This window comes from Piliocolobus tephrosceles, chromosome 17, assembly GCF_002776525.5.
Source record: "Piliocolobus tephrosceles isolate RC106 chromosome 17, ASM277652v3, whole genome shotgun sequence".
Taxonomy (NCBI): Eukaryota; Metazoa; Chordata; class Mammalia; order Primates; family Cercopithecidae; genus Piliocolobus; species Piliocolobus tephrosceles.
Genome location: NC_045450.1, coordinates 56,475,092 through 56,494,186, shown reverse-complemented (window position 1 = coordinate 56,494,186; position 19,095 = coordinate 56,475,092). Strand labels below are relative to the sequence as shown.

General features: G+C 38.2%; 1 long non-coding RNA gene across 1 annotated transcript in view; it reads right to left on the bottom strand.

Annotated features, from left to right (window-relative positions):
• Window positions 1-2,168, bottom strand: part of LOC116418513 — a 225,584-nt gene extending 223,416 nt beyond the window's left edge. The window contains exon 1 of the long non-coding RNA XR_004228574.1: window positions 2,098-2,168. This is a non-coding gene — a long non-coding RNA (uncharacterized LOC116418513). The remainder of the gene's footprint in view (window positions 1-2,097) is intronic.
• Between the last annotated feature and the right edge of the window lie 16,927 nt (window positions 2,169-19,095).

The window sequence follows — 19,095 nt, the reverse complement described above, 5'->3', positions numbered from 1 at the left end:
TACAAGAAATAAAGAGTGACAGAAATGGTAAAGATGTAGGCAAATATAATTTACTTCTTAATTTCATGAAAATTTCCTCAAAATGAAAATACCAGCCGTAGATGGATGTATTCTATCAAACACTTAACAATGAAATGCCAATCTTATACAAACTTTTTCAAGAAGTAGAGAATACAACACATCCTAGATCATTTAAAGATGTCAGACACAATTACCCTAATTCTAAAACCAGACAATCACAATAAAGCAAAACTGAAGACTAATCTCCCCAAAATGGCAACCGAACAATGAAAAAAAATTTAGTTAAAGCCATTCCTCACATCATATACAAAAGCAAATTTCAGGTGAGCTAATGTTCTCATGTGAAAAATAATGCCTGAGATGGTTAGGAAGAGGATTATGAAATTATATTCAGGTATATGCTGGTAGAATTTCACCATAAAATTATTTTAATATAAAACATCAAAAAAATTAAGGCACATAAACTATTTTCACTCTTCATGTTGATCAAGAATTTTCCTATTTCTTGTTAATTCAAAAAGGCTCTGGATGCAATAACTTGTCAACTTATTTTTTGGTATGCCCCTGTGCTCATATACTACCTTACTACCTTTATCTCTCTGTTTTTTGTTTGTTTGTTTTGGAGATAGGCACAAGCATTGGTCACTGCAGCCTGGAACTCCCGGCCCAAGTGATCCTCCCACCTCAGCCTCTTGAGTAGCTGGGAGCAAGGCGACCACCACCACAGTTGGCTAATTTTAAATTTTTTTGTAGAGACGGGGTCCCACTATCGTCTTGAACTCCTGGGCTGGTCTCGAACTCCTAGGCTGAAGCAATCCTTCCTCCTCAGCCTCCCAAAGTGTTGGTTGGGATTACAGGCGTGGACCTCCACACTTAGAAATGACTTTTCTAATATCCTTAAATCAGTGCTCATGTAAGTTTCAGCCTTCTCATTCCACCTCCCTCCGAACTGCAAGTCTTAAAACTCAGAAATGACAGTCATTCCATAGAAGTAAAACTGTTTTGCTGCTTATTTCTACTTAAAAAATCATATATATTATATATAATATATATACAACAAATTATATAGATGTGTGTGTGTGTATATATATATATAAAGAAACGTCTAGAACTGGACTGGGTCCCACTGATATCCACATTTCATATACAGGAGATGTGGGGAAAGCTGTCTATTTAGACTGTAAACGCCTAAAATGTTCATAAATCTCAGTGGAAAATAAATCCACTGGGGTGGGAGAAGTATCATAATAGACAAAGAAGCTAAAGGTTAACGAAGAGAAGATATCAATCAGTGGCGACTTTTGTGCTTCGGATCCATCCTCAGAGTTTGTCCTCCAACGTAACTTTTGGCATTATTCGTTTCAAAGTCTGAACAGTATCCATAAACCCAATACGAAACGTATGGATCAACAAGGTCCGACCAAAAACAAAACAATTATGTTTCCGATGTGAATGCGTCAATAGCTTACTTTCGTAGCCCTTTATAAAACGCTGTCGCTTGCTGCTTTCCACGTTACAATATTCCCGGTCGGGAAGAGTAGGACAGCAGCATCTTTTCTGGATAAGGAACGTTTTGGATTCAATTTGTGAGGTGTCGGACGCTCACCAGATTGCACGAAAGCCAGTTTTCCACATCGTGAAGTGCACGCACCCCGTGTCTCAGTGTTAGTGATGAAGATGAGGATGAAATTACCAAAGATATCAGTGGGGAGTGAATTATACTTGGGGGAGGTGTAAGCACGTTGGAGAAGGAAGGAAGCTGAGAGACATTTTGTTTGTGAAAGAGGGAAGGTAGCATTAAGAGGAGCCTTCCATCAGGGGCATCAGAAAGGGGGCGGGCGGGGCGTCTCTGAGACTGCCGGAAAACGACGTGAGGGAAAAACCTAGAGGCTACGAGCAGGCGAACAGACGGAGGGCCTGCCTCAGGGGAGCGAAGCAGCCCACCTGAAGCGCTCCATCTGGAACTGGCCTGTTCAACTCGGCGCCCCTCCAACTCCGGCCGCCCTTTCCTGTTTAACTCGGCGCCCCTCCAGTTCCGGCCGCCCTTTTCGTCTCTCTCCCCTCGCGGTCGCTCACCCGTGAGATCCCTGGTTAGGAATCACTCAGCTTCATTCGGCAACTCGCGGACCAGCGCCACAAATTCAAATGCGAGCTCTAGAGACTCTGTCTCAAACGTCTCCCAGAGTGAAGGACAGAGGAACCAATCGAAGCCCGGCTGGCCTCAGAGGTCTAAGGTGATAGGCGTTGCTAAGAAAAGGGGGTGGGACGATACCGAGTTGCCAAGACGACGGCTTCCGGGTGGGCGGCCTTAAGGTGGCTTCCGGCCGCAAGCCGACACTCCGCGGGAAAACTCTCCCTGCTAGAGGGACTGGGAGATTTGGGGCTGCGGCCGTTTCCTGGGGAGCAGCCACGGGACTGTGTGCTGGGGTCACTCCACCGGCCGTGTCCTTTATTCTTCTTTCTCGCCCAACGATTTACCTGAACGGGTATAAAGTGCACCTTATTTCCCTAAGGTAAGCGTGTGGTAGCGCCTCCTCCTCCAACTCGGGGGTAACAGAAACCCGCTGTCAACTTTGTTACACAACATACCTGTACTTAACCAGAAAAAGTTGAAATTTGGGATCTTTAAACATTCATTAACCTCTTGCTGTGTGAGGTTTTTTAACTGCACTGTACACATTTTGTAGTCTTTAACCATTGAATGTGATTTGAGTTTACAATGACATTTAACGTTCTGGTTCTTTCTGACCCCAAATTTCATCTGAAACAGTTAATGGACGAAGACCTGAAATTATTTTCTGTAATAGTCTCATAGGTTCTCCGACTTAAATTCTTAATTGCCCATAAATCTGAAGGCAGGTGGTAAAGATGGGCAGGTGATTTGAGCACAGTCCATGCCAAGAATCTAATTAATTCAGCTGAGACTCCTTTCGTCAGGAGCATTATTTTAATCTAAAAAAATTTAAACCAAATGGTAAACATGGCTGCTTTGGTTTCAGTTGTATCTCATTTGATGATGATAGTCTCACACAAGACGATCTCATTTGTCAATGAAAGTAAACTTTAGTGACCACACTTAAAGTTCTCTGCTTTCTGCAGAGAACTCTTTAAAAGAACATCTTTTATCAGACCGCAGAAATTATTATTAAATTCTTGTCACCAAAATGGAAAAACTAAAGCAAAACTTATCTGCTTATCAAGAACAATTTCTTCCTCCATAGTTAAGGTAGGGAAGCGTTTATGAAAGCTTAGATCTATATGTTTGGGATCCTGCCAACCCCTTTCTTAAAATTCCGTCTTCAAAACTCCCTGCTAATGAGCACTTTTCCAGCAACTTGGATGAAACATTCTGAATAATTCCTCAGCCTGAAGGTTAGAAATTTCATTAAATAAAAAATTAAATACCCAGAATACTTAGGTATGAAACATTAATGAACTGAGTAATACATTCTTAAGAAGAGGAGGCACTTAAGAAAACACAGGCCACCTGCATTGTGGAACCATTTAATGTGATGAGATTTGATAAATGGGCAAGAGATCAAAAAATGCCCAGGGTTTCAAAAGAGAATGTTCCATAAGCTGATTACTGGCTACATAGACCATTTGAAAATCAACTCAGTAGAAGCCCAAGAAGCCTTCAGATGAACCTGAGTATCCTTTGGATGTCAGTGTTGTACTGAACAAAGTCAGTTGAACTGTTATTAATCTGACAAGAAAAAAAAATGCCTAAATTTTCTAAGGACTTAGACCATTCATTTAAAAATATATAGTGATCTTAGAGGTTAGAAAGCACAGAAAAGAAACTTGAACATAGAGTTACTTAAAAGGAGAAAAACAGTTTTCCTCTGGTAGAAGACATGTATTTGCCATTGTACACTATTCTCTCCTTGATGTCCTCTCCCCTCAGCTTGGCTGAAATCCTACTTACGCTTTTAAGACCCAGCTCAAATTGTGAATCTTTTGTGACCTAGTCCACAGTCACCTCTCTCCTTCCTGTGTGCCTGTAATAGTCTTTATTTGGCATTTTTGTTGTATTCCTTATAATGTTTCTTATGTTTATGAATATATCTTACATATAACTTGCGTCATCTAAATCCTAAACTACTCAGAATTGTGTTCACCATGTACCTGGCAGACAGACTTGAACAAATAAGTTTTGATGTAAAAATGCCAAGATTAATGTTAAATATAGTTGAGAGCCATATTAGTTTGCTAGAGCAAACATAAAATACCACAGATTAGGTGACTTAAACAACAGAAAGTTATTTTCTCACAATGTTGGAGGCTACAAGTTCAAGATCAAGGTGTCAGCAGGGTTGGTTTCTTTCTGAGTTCTCTCTCCTTGACTCATGGATCACTGTCTCATCTCTTTGTCTTCATATGGTGTTTCCTCCATGCGTGCGCACACCTGTGTCCAAATTTTCTTTCCTTGTAAAAACACCAACCCTATTGGATTCAGGCTCATGTTAAAGACCTTGTTTTAGCTTAATTACTTCTTCAAACACCTTATCTCCAAATAGTGTTACTTTCTGAAGTACTAGGGGTTACAACTTTAACATGTAACTTTTGGTGGGACTCAAGCCCGTAGCAGTAGCCAAGACTCAAAAAGCAGAAATGATTGGGAGCAGTTATCTGACACCTTTCAAAACTCTCATCTTTAGACCTATAGATAGCATAAATGTGTAAGTCAGATTAGTGTAAAATAATAGGAAGTGGTAGGGCCTGTGGCAATTCAGAGTATATTTGCCCAGACCAAAGACATTCAAATTAAAATTGTAAACAACCCTCCATCCCCACCCGAGCCATCCAGACAAAACAGTTTGGCTGGTTTTGACTTACAGGTTATCAGTTTGCAAAAACCACCACCGTGTTATTTCATTTGATATCATAAACTCTTATGGTGGATATTGGACATATTAGGTATTTTTATTGCATATTCAAACACATTTTTCCCAGACCCCATTGGTTTACACACAGCTTTTTTTATTGAGTACTTGCTGTGTTAAAGGAACTGTACTAAGTGCCATACAGAGATTAAGATCTGTAAGTTTGGCTACATATACCCTAGAGTTACAAGGACCTATTTTTGAGATAATTTATTACATACATAACTATACAAAATTTAATTTTTTGTATAACTTTACCCTGTAAATAAATTCAAACTCCAAAAAAAATTTCTTGTCAGACCATATGCACTGCAAAGACCAAGACTGTGTCCTCAAGTACAAGGGTAGAGGAAATGAGACAAATAAAAAAATAATTATTGAGCAAGATGAGAGAAGACCATGAGAGGATTATAGATAAAGTGCTATGGGAGATCAGAGGACAAACAGATTTCATCCAGCTGGGTGTGTTGCTGAAGGTATTTAATGCAGTTCGAATTAATCCTTTCATGGCACTCGGTACCTCCAATATAACATTAATCGGCATATTATATGGTAGCTATTTGCATATGTTCATATCCCCTCCCAATACACTCTAAAATACACAAGAATGTCTTAATCTGTATTTGTTCCGGTCTAATGTTATTCAAAATTATCTAGTGTTACCCGAAGGAGTCAGTTGGGGAACTTTTTAAAAAGAAACTTGTCTTAATTCTAGCTCTGAAGATTGTAATTAAGTAGGCCTGGAGAGGTGGTGGAGAATCTCTATTTTGAAAAGTTTTCCCTTTCCCTGGTGATCACACCATTTAGAACCTACTGCCCTAGAGCACCTAGTATATAGTATGCTCTCAGTAAATTGTTGTCACATTAAATGAGCAGAGCTGCAATTTAGTAAGATTAATAAGACTCCAGTGTGTAGGATGAATTAAAGTGGGAAATATCCTAGAGGCAGGAAAATCCTATTACAGATGTCCAGCTAAGAGATGTAGCAGCCCTGAACTAGGGTAGAGACAATAGGAGAGAAATGGATGAGAAACACTGAGACGGTAGAATGAGCAGAATTAGGTGAAAATTGATATAATGCAGTAGTTCTCAAAATGTAGTATGCCTAAATCTTACATGGGTTGTTGATTTTAAAAGATTTGTGGGATCTATCCTTGAAAACCTGTTCAGCTAATTCAGGATAAAGCACATGAATCTACATTTTTAACAACCTTTGTTCATGATTTTGATTTAGAGTATTTAAATTGTAAACCTCAATGTAAGAAGACACTGATCTGTTGACCATGGTGAGTAGGGAAGACGGAATATTGAAAAATAATTCTAAAGATTAAGTCTTGAGCGACAGGGAATATGATAAGCCATTAATAGACCCTGAAAATTTGATTTTGAGGGAAATAAAGTTGATCTGTGAAGCTATTCGGCAAGTAAGAAATGCCGTTTAAGAGCCTGGAAAAGAGGTTTGAGTGAAGAAAAAATTAGAAAATCTTTGTGTAATAAAGATTTCTAAGAGATCAAAGAAAAAGAAAATGGTTATAAAGAGAATTGAGGGAGTAGTTCTCTTTTTAGAGACCTTGAAGGAGGCAGCGTATGAAACAAAGTGGAAAGAAAAACAAACTGGCAGAAACAAAAACAAGGGTCTCAAGCAAATAATATTTATAGCAGGTATAAGAAATACAGGGGTTGTGGTGTGGGTGTAGAGAGGTTTCTGGAATTGACATCTGTCTGTATTGTTGAATAGAGGAAGTTCTATAGAATGTTGGGGTTTCTACGAATTGAAGAATAAATTCACAGCAAAATCAAACCTAGGGATGATTAAGCATAATTTATAATGTGGAAAAAAGAGTGAGAAATTATTATAACAAAGAGATAACCCCTTAAGTTTCTTGTAATTCATAGCTTTTTGGTTTATTTTGTTTTGTTTTGTTTTGAGACAGAGTTTTGCTCTTGTCACCCAGGCTGGAGTGCAGTGGCACAATCTCGCTCACTGCAACTTCTGCCTCCCCAGTTCAAGAGATTCTCCAGCCTCAGCCTCCCAGGTAGCTGAAATTACAGGTACCCGCCACCATGCCTGGCTAATTTTTGTGTTTTTAGTAGAGACAGGGTTTCGCCATGTTGGCTGGGATGGTCTCGAACTCCTGACCTCAGGTGATCCACCCACCTCTGCCTCCCAAAATGCTGGGATTACAGACGTAAGCCAATGTGCCTGGCCGAGACTTCCATTTTTTGTAACAAAATAATTTTAAGAGCACAATCAAAAGAAATAAAAAGTGAGAGAGAAAATGGCCATGATAAAATTAATAGTAATCATTCATTATTAGCCAAACCTAGATTTTTGTAGCGTTCTTCTTGATTAGTAGGGGAAGGTAAAAGAGATGAATTAATAAAATTGATTAAAATTCCCCTTTTTAAGAAGTAAAACAAAAGAATAAAAGTAATTTGTGAAATGGAGTTTTTTAAGCTTTAAAGAAGAAAAATAGTTGGAGGGAAAATAATATTTTAGCAACAAAATAGTTTTATAAACATTGCATGTTATATGCCAGTCTTATAAGCTATGGAAACAATGTTGACATTATGCAAACTAGGTTGTTATAACTTTAAGATATTAATTGTAATCCCCAAAGTAACCACAAAGAAAATAACCTACACATATACCAAAATGGTACACTAGAAAATATGAACTAAATATATATATTTTTAAGTGATGATGGAAGTGAAGTTAAAAAAACATGTAAGATATATAGAGAACAAATAGCTAAATGATAGCAGTGAGTCCTTATCAGTAATTATTTTGAAAGTAGTTGAATTAAACTCTGAGATTTAAAGGCAAATATTGTCAGAATTGGAAAAACACAATCCATCTATATACTGTCTACAAGAGACTCTCTTTCAATACAAAGAAGCAAAGAAGTTGAAAGCAGAAGAACGAGAAAAGATAGTCTATGCAAGTGGTAATCAAAAGAAAGCTGAGGTGGCTATATTAATGTCAGAAAAATAGACGGTTTTTTGTTGTTGTTTTTGAATCAGAGTCTCTCTCTTGACGGGGCGCGGTGGCTCACGCCTGTAATCCCAGCACTTTGGGAGGCCGAGGTGGGCAGATCACAAGGTCAGGAGATCAAGACCATCTTGGCTAACATGGTGAAACCCCGTCTCTGCTAAAAATACAAAAAATTAGCCTGGTGTGGTGGCAGGCGCCTGTAGTCCCAGCTACTTGGGAGGCTGAGACAGGAGAATGGCATGAACCCGGGAGGCGGAGCTTGCAGTGAGCCGAGATCGTGCCACTGCACTCCAGCCTGGGTGATGAGCAAGACTGCATCTCAAAAACAAAAACAAAGTCTCTCTCTTGTCCCCCAGGCTGGAGTGCAATGGTGCAATGCCGTGATCTCGGCTCACGGCAACCTCTGCCTCCTGGGTTCAAGCCATTCTGTTGCCTCAGCCTCCCGAGTAGCTGGGATTACAGGCACCTGCCACCACACCCAGCTAATTTTTGTATTTTTAGTAGAGACGGGGTTTTACCATGTTGGCCAGGCTGGTCTTGAACTCCTGACCTCAGGTGATCAGCCCCTCCTTGGCCTCCCAAAGTGCTGGGATTACAGGTGTGAGCCACTGTGCCCAGCCAAATAGACGGTTTTTCTTTTTTTGAACCACAGGCATGTGCCACCACCACACCTTGTTATTTAAAAAAAATTATTTGTAGAGACAGGATTTCACGATGTTGCCAGGCAAGTATCAAGCTCCTGGACTCAAGTGATCCACCTGGCTTGGCCTCCCAAGGTGCTGGGATTATAGCCATGAGCCACCATGCCCAGCCAGAAAAATAGATTTTAAGCCAACAAGTTACAGAGAACAAAGAACATTATTTCTTTATAAAAAGTTCAATTCATCAAGAGTATATGGTAATTATAAGCATATATAGCAAAGTTTCAAAATATATGAAGCAAATATTGATAAAATACAAGGAAGAAATAGATAGTTCTACAGTGGTAGTTGGATACTTCAATTTCTCACTTTCAATAACGGATTGAAACAACAACCACACGGGACATCAATAAGGAAATGGAGGCCTTGAACAACAACATAAACCAAGTAGACCTAAGAGACATAAAGATTACTCTTCTTCACTTCCAGCAATAGCAAAATACACATTTTTCTTCAGGTATACCTGGAACATTCTCCTAGATATTGCATATGGTAGGCCTCAAAGGAAGTCCTAATAAATTTTTCTTTTTTTTTTTGAGACAGAGTTGCCCAGGCTGGAGTGCAGTAGTGTGATCTCAGCTCAGTGCAGCCTCTGTCTCCCAGGTTCAAGTGATTCATTGTTAATGGAGAAGATAATTTGTATGATTTCAATATTAAAAATTTATTAGGGGGTGGGCACAGTGGCTCACACCTGTGATCCTAGCACTTTGGGAGGCCAATGCTGTTGGATTACGTGAGGTCAAGAGTTCAAGACCAGCCTGACCAACATGGCGAAGCCCCGTCTCTATTAAAAATATTTTTAAAAATTAGCCTGGTGTTTTGGCAGGCACCTGTAATCCCAACTACTCAGGGGGCTGAGGCACAAGAATAGAAGGCAAAGGTTGTAGTGAGCTGAGATCTTGCCACTGCATTCTGTCCTCAACAGAATGAGACTGTGTCTCAAATAAAGAAGGCGGGGCGTGGTAGCTCATGCCTGTAATCCCAGCACTTGGGAGGCCAAGGCGGGCGGATTGCGAGGTCAGGACATCGAGACCATCCTGGCTAACACAGTGAAACCCCGTCTCTACTAAAAATACAAAAAAAAAAAAAAAAAAAAAATCCGGGCGTGGTGGAAAGTAGCTGTAGTCCCAGCTACTCGGGAGGCTGAGGCAGGAGAATGGCGTGAACCCTGGAGGCAGAGCTTGCAGTAGGCCAAGATCATGCCACTGCACTCCAGCCTGGGTGACTCAGTCTCTAAAAAAAAAAAAAGAAAAAAATGAAATTGCTAATAGAAGGCAAACTGGAAAAGTCACAACTATGCGACTTTCAAAAAGCAAACTGCTGTATAACAAATGGGTCAAGGAAGGAATCACAAGGCCTTCCCTCTTTGAAAAGAAATGAGAAGAAAAAAATCACAAGGGAAATTAGAAAATCCTTGAGACAAAAGAAAACTAAAAGACAATATGCCAAAAATTATGGCTGTGGGGAAAGCAGTGCTAAGAGGAAATTTTTTAGCTATAAATGTCTCCATTTAAAAAGAAGAAAGAGCTCCAATAACCTAAGTATATACCATAAGGAATGAGTATAAGAGGAGTGAACTAAACCCAAAGCTAGAAGGGAGAAATAAATATGAGAACAGAAAGAAATGGAGAATAGAAAGACAGAAAAATTAACAAAGCAAAACCTGGTTTTTTGAAAAGATAAAATTGATAAGCCTTTAACTAGATTGGCTAAGAATAAAAGGACTCAAATTATTAAAATCAAATAAAAACGGGGACATTACTACTGACTTTACAGAAATAAAAAAGGATCGTGAGAGAATATTGTGAAAAGTTGTATACCAACAAATATTATGCTAACAAATTGGATAACCTACTTGAAATAGCCATATTCCTAGAAAGATGCAAAGTACCAAAACTGATCACAGAAGAAATACAAACTGAATAGTCCTATAACAAGAGATTGAATCAAAATTTTAAAAATCCCCCAACAAAGAGAAGCGCAGGATCACATGACTTTACTGATGAATTCTACCAAGTATTTAAGAAGAGTTAACATAAATCCTTCTAAAAAAGTTGAAGACGTGGGAAACACTTTCTAACTCATGAGGCTATCATTACCCTTATATTGAAGCCAGACAAAAATATTACAAGAAAACTATAGGACTATATTCATTATGAATATAGATGCATGAATCCTCAACAAAATACTAGCAAGCCAAATCCAGCAGCCTGTTTAAAAGATTATGCACTATGACCTAGTGGGATTTATCCCAGAAAAGTTAGGGTGGACCAACATAGGTAATTTAATAATTTTACATGCCACATTAATAAATAAAATTGCATGATCTTCTTAATTTATGTAGAAAAGTACTTGAAAAATCTGAAAACATCTCCTGATGAAAAACATTGAATAAACTAGGAATAGAAAGGAATGTACCCAGGCTGGGCGTGGTAACTCACATCTGTAATCCCAGCACTTTGGGATGCCAAGGTAGGGAGATTACTTGAGCTCAGGAATTCAAGACCAGCTTGATTAACATGGTAAAACCCCATCTCTACCAAAAAAGAAAAAAGAAAAGAAATTATCTAGCCCTGGTGGTGTGTGCCTGTAGCCAAGATTGTGCCATGCACTTCAGCCTGGGTGACAAATGAGACCCTGTCTTAAAAAAAGAAAAAAGTTCTTACCATGATAAAGGCCATCTGTGGAAACTCATAGCCAGCAATATACTCAGTGGTGAAAGATAGGCAGCTTTTTGCCTGAAGTCAGGAACAAGACAAGGATGCCCACACTTACCACTTGTATTCAACATAGTAGTGGAACTTCTGTCCTGAGCAATTAGGTAAGAAAAAGAAAGAAGTAAAACTACGTTTATTCACTGATGATGTAATCATATGTAACTCGAAAGGATACACACACACACACACACACACACACAAACACTTTGCTAGATGTAATAAACTAATTCAGCAAAGTTGTAGGATACAAAATTCATAGTCAGAAGTCAGTTATACAGTCATGAGTCACTTAGTGTCAGGGATACATTCTGAGAAATGCATTGTTAGGCAATTTTGTCTTTGTGTAAACATCATAGAGTATATTTACACAAACCTAAGTGGTACAACCTGTTTCTCCTAGGCTACCAACTTGCACAGAATGTTACAGTACTGAATACTGCAGACAATTATAATACAATGGTATTTGTGTATCTAAACTTAAACAGAGAAAGTACAGTAAAAATAAGACACAAAAGATAATGGTACAGCTGTATAGGACACTTAATATGAAAGAAGCTTGCAGGGTTGGAAATTGCTCTGGGTGAGTCAGTGAGTGATGAGTGAATGTGAAGGCCTTGCACATTACTGTTCACTTCTGTATGATTGGCTGTGCAGATTTTTTAATACCATCACCACAAACATGACTAATAATTGCACTATGACATTAAGTTAACAATAGGAATTTTTAGCTCTGTTATAATCGTGTGGGACCAACATCATATATGTGGTCCATTGTTGGCAAAAATGTCATTATGCGGTGCATAACTGTACCTCTATGCACTAGCAATGAACAACCTGACGAATTAAGCAAACAATTCTATTTACAATAGCCCCCAAAACATTAACATAAAATATTTAGGAATACATTTAATCATGGAGGCACAATATTGTATTCTAAAAACTGCAAATATTGCTGAAAGAAATTAAACAGTCATTTCATGTTTGTGGATTGGAAAATTTAATATTGTTAAGATAGCAGTACTACCCAAAGCAATCTATAGATTCAGTTTATTTGCTATAAAAAATCCCAATGGTGTTTTTTTATATAAGTAGAAAAACTCATCCTGAAATTATGTGGAATTTCATGAGACCCTGAATAATCAAAATAATCTCGAAATGAAAAAGTTGAGGGACAAGCTACAGTAACCAAAACATTGTTTGATACTAGCATAAGGATAGACATATAGACCAATGAAGTAGAAGTGAGAGCCCATAAATAAACCCTCATATATAGGGTTAAATGATTTTTTTTTTTTTTTTTTTGAGACAGAGTCACGCTCTGTCGCCCAGGCTCGAGTACAGTGGCGCCATCTTGGCTCAGTGCAAGCTCCGCTTCCCAGGTTCATGCCATTCTCCTGCCTCAGCCTCCAGAGTAGCTGGGACTACAGGCACCTGCCACCACGCCCGGCTAATTTTTTGTGTTTTTAGTAGAGATGGGGTTTCACCATGTTAGCCAGGATGGTCTCGATCTCCTGACCTCGTGATCTGCCCGCCCTGGCCTCCCAAAGTGCTGGGATTACAGGCGTGAGCCACCGCGCCCGGCCTAAATGATTTTTTTCAATGGTGTCAAGACCATTCAATGGGGAAAATAGAGTCTTTTCAACAAATAGTATTAGGAAAACTGGATATCACATGCAAAAGCACAAGTTTGGACTCTTACCTTACACTGTATCCAAAATTTAAAATGGATTAAAGGACTAATTTTAGAGCTAAAACTGTAAACCTTTTAGAAGAAAACATAGGAACAGATTATCCCTTGGATTTGGCAATGATTTCTTAAATATGACATGCAAAGCACTCACAACAAAAGGAAAAAATAGATCAATTGGACTTTATCATAAGTAAAAACTTTGGTGTATCAAAGAATACTATCGAGAGTGAAAAGACAACCACAAAACACAAAATACTTGCAAACCGTGTATCTGATGGGTGTACCATCTAAAATATATAAAGAATTTCTACAAGTCAACAACAGACAAACCCAATTTTCAAATGGGCAAAGGACTTGAATACCCATTTCTCCATATAAGATATACAAATAGCCAATAAGCATATGAAAAGATGCTAAACTCTTAGTAATGAGAGAAATGCAAATTAAAAGCAATAAGATACTTCTTCAAACCAATTAGGGTGGCTATTACTTTAAAAAAGGGAAAATAACAAATGTTAGCAAGAATACAGAGAAATTAGAACCCTCGTGCATTCCTGGTAGGACTGTAAAATGATACAGATTCTGTGAAAACAGCTTGGCAATTACTCAAAATGTTAAACATACCAGTTGCACTCTTAGGTGTAAACCCAAAGAGATAGTTGTACACCGGTGTTCACAACAGCACTGTTCACAATAATCAAAATGTGGAAACAACCCAATTGTCCATCAACACATGCATGGATAAACAAAACATGGTATACCCATAGAATGGAATATTCAGCCACAGAAAGAGTAAAGTTTTTGATACATGCTATACCATGAATGGACTTTGAAAATATGCTAGTTGAAATGCCATAAGCAAAAGGACAAATATTGTATGATTAAAAATTTGTATGACTCATAAAGACACAAAGTAGATTACCAGGGGCTGCAGGGTGAGGAGGGGGAATGGGGAGTTAACTACTTTACAGGTACAGAGTTTCTCTTTTGGATAATAATGTTCTGGAAATAGGTAGTGGTGATGATTGCACAACGTTGTGAATATACTTAATGCCACCAAATCATACACTTGAAGACTGTTATAGTGGTAAATTTTATGTTATAAACTTTTTTCCACAATCAAACTGTATATGTATGTATATGAATAAGAATTCAATGTAGTTACTATTTTTGAGAATCACTATTCTAACCTAACAGTTAATGAGAAAACCCTTAGGTTTTTTTGGTTCAAATTCTTTATCTTTTAATCTTATTTGGGTTTTCCAGATAGATTTTTTGGTGGCTCACGCCTGTAATTCCAGCGTTTTGGGAGGCCAAGGTGGGCAAATCAGAAGATCAGGAGTTTGAGACCAGCCTCGCCAACATGGTGAAACCCTGTCTCTACTAAAAATACAAAAAAATTAGCTGGGCATGGTGGCAGTGCCTGTAATCCCAGCTACTTGGGAGGCTGAGGCAGGAGAATCGCTTGAACCTGGGAGGCAGAGGTAGCAGTGAGCTGAGATCATGCCACTGCACTCCAGCCCAGGTGACAGTGTAAGACTCTGTCTCAAAAGAATAAAATGTACTGGCCAGGCATCAGAAATATTCTAGTATTCTGCTGTTAAATTTTATAATTTAATGAGTATTTTTCAAATACAAGTCATTCTCAGAAGAATTTGGTAACAGGCCTAGATTTTGGGGGTTGATTAGACTTGGCTGAACTGGAGTTTTGACACTGAGAGTCCAGAATATTGAATATCTCGGTGATAGTAAACATGGAGGCCTGATAGAAACAAAGTACGTGACTCTTGTGCTGCACAAACAGGGTGATTTAAATTACCTATTTAACATTATGTATTGAAGTAACTCTAAAAACAATATTACCTTTTCATTAGTCAGGATAAGATAGACTGTGCTGCAGGAGGAAAGTAGCCCCTAAATTTGTGTGATGTTACCTTCTCATCAACAACTATCCACAAGAGAGGCTCGAGAGTTCCCCTTATATTTAGTACCAATCTAACTACCTCAAAGATGGAAAATGCAGATTTCATATGAAGATCTGTCAGTGGTTCTTTCATAGTAATCTATATTTAAAAAACTTCTTCACAGTGAGCTATGTGATGTTTTAGTGACGTTTAGATTTGCTTAAATTTATTTCAGACAAAATAAGGACAAGATTTCTATAGAGACGAGATATTTACAGGTTTTGGAGATTTGTTATTTCATAGTACTGGCAAAATTCAGTAGAACTCTCAACTTTGATACTGGTATCAACTTTAATGCTAGTGTTAAGAACCAACTGTGTAAATTAGTTGTGTGAATTAGTTGTATGTTCTCTCAAGCAATTCATTTTAACTCAATGTCAGCGTCTGAAAATGGGGACAGTAATACCTACCACATGGAATTCCTGTAAGGATAAAATGAGAATGAGAGAATATAAAGTGTTTCACAGTGTCTGATACACTTCAGGTTATCATTAATGGCAGTTGTCATTACTGATTGAATATTACTTGGCTTTTTCTGTGTTCATACAGTTTCGTGGACATCAAATGGCATAGTGTGAGAACTTCTTGAAAATTGAAGTTGGTATGTAGATACTCACTTGACAACTGATTATAATCTTTTTTCTGAAGTCCTTATTTTCGTTATCATGTAATTGTTTAATTATGTACGTCCTTGCATTTTGCTCTGATTATTTGGGGTGTTAATTTCATCTCCCAAACCAGTATATACACTCCTATACATACTAATATTTCATAGCTCATATTTGTTTTGTATCTCCTACATGAAGCACTATGTACTTAGTCAAATACTCAGTAAAGATTTGTTTATTTTTAGCAGTTGGTAATTTCTAAGTAATCTCTTAAGCACTTCATAATTGTAATTGGAATTAATGTTACTTTGAACATAAGATTGCTATTATACACCTGAGAATTCCCATCAGTCAAAGGTAACTTTCCTGTATATCCCAATGGATGCAAACCTGACAAGAGTGATTCATACCTCTCTAATCCATAACACAGATCTTTGCAATCTACGTTGCTTTCCAGGATACTCTAAACCTAAAGCTACTGAAATAAGTAATGCAGATTACTTACCTAGTGAAGGTATTCCTTACCAAATCGAAAACACTATTACCAAGCCTATTTGTTGTGTTACCTTTAATATTTGTTCTCATGTACCGTCTAAGTTAAGATATTACTTTTTCTTAAAAACAAAAAAACCCTAAAAATCTGAAGACAATTTTCAGGAAATTGACACAGTATATAGCTCATAATCTGTTGTCAGTAATTTTTTGTGGAATTAATGATAAAATAACATTGAGCCAGTATCTCAAGAACTACAGTAGCTAAGATCCTAACTTTAAAAAAGTGTTGGATTCTCAGTTGTGTCATTTACTAGCTATGCATCTGTGGGTGATGTAGTTAAACCATATAAAACAAAGTTTCTTCATGTGTTAAATGAGTATTATAATAAAAATCTCACCTAATTATTGTATTAAATGATACAAGTAGAACACTTAGCACAATACCAGATACAGAGTAAGTACAAAATATGGGTAACTTCAGCCATGATTAATTTAACTCAAGATTACTTAAATATTTGGAAAACATTCTCTAATAAAGTTTCAAAGTTGGACAGCTCCCAAATTGGTTATTTCAGATGCTCAGTGACTTCATTGGAATCCAGATCTCTATTGTTCTACTCTGCTGTCCTCAGAGAGGTAGTCCTTGTCCTCAGACTAGGTAGCTTTATGGTAACAAGATGACTGCTGCAGTTTCAGTCTTCAAATCCAGTCAAAACAGCATCCAGAAAAACAAAAGCATCTCTTTATCTGAGTTTCTTGTTAAGAACAAGGAAATCTTTCCCAGAGCCTTCTAGCATACTTCCCTTCCTAACTGATTGACTGGGTCACATCCCCACCTCCTGAATGATTACTGGTGAAGAGAGTGGGGTTATGAATTACCTAGGGGATGGGTTTACACAAATCAGTTGATCTCCAAGTTTTTTGTTGTATCACTTTTTTAAAGGGTGGATGCCTAAATAACATTGGTGTTCTATTAATAAGGGGGGAACGGGTGTCTACTATATTATTATGCATAGTAGAATATTTACCATTCCTTTTTGAAGGAGTATTTGACTGTAAAGGAAATTCAAGTGTCTACTGAAACTGCTCAGTTACTTCCCATTGCTATCCATCAGATACATCATTGCCATTGTTTATTAAACAAAGTAATTCCAATTTCATTTTTGTCCATCTTTTAAAAAGCCTGTTTCTGTTTCATTCTGTAGTGTTGCTGCTACTGACAAAGTTATTGAAGTGTCACAGCTAAAAATTGCAAATACTAGGCCAAATGCAGTGGTTTACACCTGTAATCCCAACACTTTGGGAGATAGAACCTATAGGATGTATTAAGCCTTGCAAGAGTTTGAGACCAACCTGGGCAACATAGCAAGACCCTGTATCTACAAAAATAAATATAAAAATTAGCCTGGAGTGGTGGCACATGCCTGTAATCCCAGTTACTCTGGTGGCTAAAACAAGAGGATTGCCTGAGCCCAGGAAGTTACAGCTGCAGAGAGCCATGATGGTGCCACTGCATTCCAGCCTGGGCAGCAGTGTGAGGCCCTGTCTCAAAAAAGTGAAAATATCTAGGATTATCAGGATTACTTGAGACAGATCAAAAATGTAAATGACATGCAAACTAGCTACTTTCTTTCTTTCTTTTTTTTTTTTTTTGAGAGTCTCGCTCTGTCGCCCAAGCTGGAATACAATGGCGTGATCTTGGCTCACTGCAAGTTCCGCCTCCTGGGTTCACGTCATTCTGCCTCAGCCTCCGGAGTAGCTGGGACTACAGGCACTCGCCACCAAGCCGGCTAATTTTTTTGTATTTTTAGTACAGATGGGGTTTCACCGTGTTAGCCAGTATAGTCTCGATCTCCTGACCTCGTGATCCGCCCGCCTCAGCCTCCCAAAGTGCTGGGATTACAGGCGTGAGCCACCGTGCCCGGCTGCAAACTGGCTGCTTTCTTAAGGTGAATTTTATCTTGGGACAGAAGCATTACTATACTTAACTTATAAAACTTTGCTTTCTAGGCTTAAAAAAAGTCAGTTAAAAAGTTATTTTCCGCTTATTTTCTATCTGGATTAGCTAGTCTATTATTTTAGCAGCACCAAGATGAGAACCAATTATAATATGACAAAATATTTGTGAAGAAATACAAGGAAGGGTTCACAAAACATTATTTTAATGATATATAGGAGTTTATTAAAAAGGAGGGAGTGATTATATAGTTATATATACGGGAAATGCTTTAGTTTCCCTGTTTCCTTCTTTCATATCCCCATTTAAAAAATATTTTTGCTAATGTGAACTTGGTTCTACAAACTGGCTTGATAAATAAACAGTTTTCATAAGAAGTTTAGATAATCTCTCTTTTTATACTCTGTCTCTGTAAAATCCATAGAACTAAAAAGAGACAGACTATAGAAACAGTTGGAGAAAAGAGTGAGACACAGTTTAGATGAAAAAGTTAAGGTTTGGCTGGGCACAGCGGCTCATGACTGTAATCCCAGCACTTTGGGAGGCAGAGGCTGGCCAATCACTTGAGTCCAGGAGTTAGTGACCAGCCTGTGCAACATGGCGAAAGCCCATCTCTACACAAAGTTCAAAAATTAGCCAGGCAGGGTGGCATGCACCTGCAGTCCCAGGTTTTGTGGGATGGCAGGGCCAAAGGGGCTGAGGTGGAGGCTCGCTTGAGCCAGGGAGGTCGGGGCTGTGGTGAGCTTTGGTGGTGCCAGTGCACTCCAGCCTGGGTGACAGAGTGATACCCTGTCTCAAACAAAACAAAACAAAAAAGATTCATTGGTGACGAAAGTTCTCCCTAGAAACAAGCCACTTAATAGACGTTTTCTTTGTTTTGTACCATCTTTTTACCTTGGAGCAGTGCTATTGATAGTAGGTCTCATTGGAAGCATTTTAAACATCATAATTCAGATAACAATAATAGATAGCATGTTTCTTTTGTATATAACTGTGATATAGGGGAAAATCAGAACTATCCGAAGAATAGAGGTCATCATTTCTATAATTCAAATTTTTAC